Raw genomic sequence first — 4,863 nt, forward strand, 5'->3', positions numbered from 1 at the left:
ACCCTGAAACGCTCCCTATCTTTGCAAGTTGCTGAGGCCCTGAGCTCTGGAATTCCCTCCAGATCCTACATCTCCATATCTCTGAAAATTCCTCCAGCCCCTACACTCTCCATATCTGTCCAACTTCCTGAAGCCCCAACAATCCTACCAATTTCTGTAAGATCCTGCAGCCCCCTCAAGCCCTCCCCTCTCTGTAACCTCCTCCAGACGCTACATCCATCTAGATTTCTGTAATCTCACCAGCCCTGAAAAAAATAATCCTACCTGTGTCATCTGCGCCAGCGTCTACAACCCTCCCTATCGCTTCAATAACGTCTGAAACCGCTAACCCTGCCTATGTCTCTGACCTCCTCCAGTTGCTAAAGCTGATCCCTATCTTGGTAACATCCTCCAGATAACACAACCCTCCCTATTGCTGGAACATCCTCTAATCCCTACAAGGCTTCTTCGTCTCTGTAATCTCCTCAATATTCCACAAACCTTACTATCCCTGTAATCTCCAGTAGCCCCGACAACCCTCACTACTTCTGAAATCTTCTCCAGCCCCTACAAGCCTCCCTATCTCTGTAGGCTCCACCAGCCCCTAAACCCTCATAAATCTCTACCTATTCCAAGCCCTATAACCGCCATAACTCTGTAACCTCCACCAGACCCTGCAGCTCTGAATATCTGTAACCTCTTCCAACGTCTCCCCAGCTCTGAAAAAATTGTCCAGCCCCAGAAAACCTCCCTGTCTCTGTAACCTCCTGCAGCCACTAAAAAAATATCTATCTCTGTAGCATCCTCCAGCCTTCAAAAGGAGTCAACCGTTTTAATGGCCGCATCAAGGCAAAACCAGAGAGGTAAGTAATAATAAATATATATGTGTCATTGTCAAATTCATTTCTAGGTACAGAAAAGAAGACTATGTGTTTGCGGGGCTGATGGAAAAAACAACAAGTGCTGGAAATGCTCACTATTTCCCGCACTGTTTTTATTTCAGAATTCCAGCATCCGCAGGATTTTTGTTTTGTATTTCGGGGGTCTGTGGATTTTTTACCACAAGGGAGGGGCTGGAGGGAGCTCTGAAGCAAATAGTTTGGGAAGCGCTGCTCCAGAACAGTCCCATAGATTTCCCTCTCTCCATCTCTTGCTGCAACTTGTTCCCTGCACCTTCCTCCTTGTTCCTAGCTCTGTTTCTTCACATCTTTAAATCCCTATCTCTGTATCTCTCAACATTCTTTCTATCTCTGCCCCTCTCTAGAGTCTCACAAGTTTTCATTTTCATTCTCTTTCTGTGACTCTCTGCATCTTTACCTCTCTCTCTCTATCAGTCCATTTCTTCATTCACTCACTTCCAAATCCCTGAATCTTTCCATCTCTGCTCCTCCTTTCTTGCAAGATTAGCTCTGCATTTTCCCCCGCCGCCCCGGGACACCATTCGCTATTCTGCAAACACGTCTTACTTTGTATCTCTGCCCCTCCACATCTTTACGTCTCTGCGTCTCTCAATATCTGCATCGCTGCTGTATTCGCTCTCTATACCTCCAACTCTCTCTCTGTCTCTGTCTCTGTCTCTCTCTATATATATATCTCAATTTCTCTCTCTCTCTCTCTGTCCTTCTCGGTATTTCTGACCCTCTGTTCTCAGTTTCTCTCTCACTGGTTTCTGACTCCCTGCATGTCATTCTCCATCTCCCTTTCCATTTATTTTTCTCTCTCCATGGTATGTCCTAACACTGGATTCTGTTTTCTTTGTCTCTGTCTCTCTGTCTAGGTGTGGAATTGAACTCGTTGCCTTGGTGTTGTACAGGATGTTTGTGAACCGGGATCTTGCTTTTCATCTCTCCCCAGTTTTGCTCTCATTGATGTAAAAATAGGAGAGAGTCGCTGAACGGGCAGCCGATTCACAACCACCCTCCTCCCCGCCACCCTGGTTTGCAACATTGGCACCAAGTCTGAGTCAAGCCCCGCGTTTCATTGTCTCTCTGTGTACCTGCTCCCCGACTGTCTCTGCCTGTCTTCTTGTGGCTCAGTGAGGGAAGGGACAGATCAGCCATGATCTAAAATGGGTGGGACAGGCTCAAAGGGCTGAAAGGCCACCTTCCGTCCTTGTGCCAGTCAGTGTGTGTGTCTGTGTGTGTCTTCCTCTGTTTCATTCCCTGAAGGTGACGGGGAGAGCAGGTGAAAAGCCTTTCTGCAGAGAGGGATGTGTCTGGGCTGGGATCTTTCTGTGGGTTAAAGGCTCAGAATGCCGTTAGCCTCTGGGGTGTTGGTCATTGCTCTGTTCCCGGCCCTGCCGTTGGCCGTACATGAGTTAAAGGTGCCGAGGGTCTGGGAGCCAGTTGATGGAATTCCAGTGGCTTACCCAGAGCTAGAATTAAAGTGAATTAAAGATTGTCGGGAGACGGAGCCACACCCAGGGAAGGGATAGATGTTGGAATTACACGGTGGTGGCGGGGGGCGCTGTTGACTGGGATGGAAGTTACAAGGGGGCGGGGTGTGGGGATGCTCACGGGGAGATGATACAGGATGGGAATTTGTAGAGTGGGGCTTTTACAGGTCAGGGAGGGTATTTAGAAAGAGGGGGTGTTTACAGTTGGAGCAGAGGGGAGAAATAGAGGGCAATATTCACACAGGGAATTAGTTAAGCTAAAATTGGAGGGGGAGGATTCTCCAGGTTTATAATTGGAGGGGAAGGAATCTCCAGGTTTAAACTGGGAGGGGGAGGGCAGATTCTCCTGCCTGTTCATGGATTGTTTAGATGTGGGACTGTTGACGGGGAGGGTAGGGATTAATTACATGGGGGAATTTTCACAGGAGGGGCATTAGATAGGGGTATTTTCACAGGGGGTTTTAGATGGGATTTTGTTCCTGTGGGTATTTAGATGGGAGTCTGTCTCTGAGAGTGTTTAGATGGGAGTCTGTTTACAGGAGGGGTATTTAGATGGGAGTCTGTTCCTGGGGGTACTTAGGTTGGAGTCTGTTCTGGGGGTATCTAGACGGGAGATCTTTTCACAGGAGGGGCATTTAGTTTAGATGTAAGTCTGTTCCTGGGGGTATGTAGATAGAAGTCTGTTGCTGAGGGTATTTAGATGGAGGATCTGTTCACAGGACGGGTATTTATATGTGAGTCTGTTCCTGGGGGTATTTAGATGGGAGTCTGTTCCTGGGGATATTTAGATGGGAGTCTGTTCACAGGTGAGATATCAGATCGGGGTCGGCAGACGAGCGGTAACTCGATGGGAGTGTCTATTCACGGGTGGGGCGAGGATTTGCCGTGGTTAAACTTTGAGTAGGGAGAGGAGGAAATTTGCGGGGGGGAGAAATGATTTGCGGGGGGAGGAATAAATTTTCGGGGGGGAATAAATTTGCAAGGGGAAAATTGTGACAAGGGATTTTCCTGGGTGGAATTATCAGCATTCTGAATGCACATTTTGACTCACTCTTCGATCAGTAAAAACACCCACTCCCCTTCTAATGGCACCTTCCCATGCAAATACTGGAGATACATCACCTGCCCTTTCACGTCCTCTCGTTCAACCATCAGGGCTCCAAGCACTCTTTCCAGGTGAAGCAGTAGTGTATCTGTACTTGCAGAGGGGTGTAGTGGTTAGCACTGCAGCCTCATAACTCCAGAGATCTCCGTTTAGTTCTGGGTATTACCCTTGTGAAGTTTGCAAGTTCTCCCTGTGACTTTGTGGGTTTCTGCCGGGTGCTCTGGTTTCCTCACACAACCAAAGACTTGCACGTTGATAGGTGAATTGGCCATTGTAAATTGCCCTAGTGTAGGTAGGTGGTAGGAGAATGGTAGGGAATATGGAGTTAATGTAGGATTAGTATAAATGGGTGATTGTTGGTCGGCACAGACTCGGTGGGTCGAAGTGCTTCTTTCAATGTTGTACCTCGAAACAAATAAATATTGTACTGAAAATAATTGTCCTTTACACAGAGGAAACCAAGTACATGTTCTGTTACTGCTTTGTTGAGCACTTCCAATAAGTCTGCAAACGTGATGCTGAGCTTCCAGTCACTTGCCATTATAATTCCCTGCCCCATTCCTATGCTGATGTTTCTGTCACGGCCTGCCACACTGCTTCAATCTTCTGGAATCAGCGTCAACTTCAAAAACTCACATGATAACTACTCCTCCATTTGTTTTTGACAGCGGGCGTTGGGAATGATTCCGCTCTCCATTTAATCATTACTGCCTTCCACCCTGTCAGTTATTCTCTTTAGTTCCTTCATTCCTTTCCTCTGTTCCCCTTTACCCAGCCTCTGTTCTTACATAAATACTGCTGCAACAGAACACTTCATAGTTCTGAAGAAAATTCTCCAGCCGGGAATTTTAATTCTGTTCCTCTTTCTAAAAGTTCTACCTTGCCTACAAGGTAGTACCAGAACTTGCTGTTAATTTCTCAGCTTCCCAGCCTCCGCAGGATTTTGCCTTTTTACAGAATAAAATATCATGGAGAAATGAAGAAGTGAGGTTGTAATTGAATGTAAAGAGAAAGAAATAAATGCAATAGAAACATGACTTTGGAGAGGCTGGCAAAAAAGGGCTATGAGGGGATGAGGAAAGTGATCTCATTAGAAATACATTTTGTAACTTGCTGCCTTGATGTCGAGGGCAGCCACCTCGATTACCATTACCACCATGACCAGCAATAGAGCCATCACTGTTTTTCTTGCCCACTTTTCTTGTATAAGCCCATGTAGAGCGGCAATGTATTTCTGAATCGTTCCTCTCAGAAATGCCGCACAATTATACTCCATATAAGGACTGTGAAGCTTCAGAGGGTAACTTGCCAAATCTTTGAGGAAATGTGATCACTCAGTGAGACTGTCGAGAGAATCAGAACACAAAGACACACTGACTGGTAA

This window comes from Heterodontus francisci, unplaced genomic scaffold (genome assembly GCF_036365525.1).
Source record: "Heterodontus francisci isolate sHetFra1 unplaced genomic scaffold, sHetFra1.hap1 HAP1_SCAFFOLD_216, whole genome shotgun sequence".
NCBI lineage: Eukaryota > Metazoa > Chordata > Chondrichthyes > Heterodontiformes > Heterodontidae > Heterodontus > Heterodontus francisci.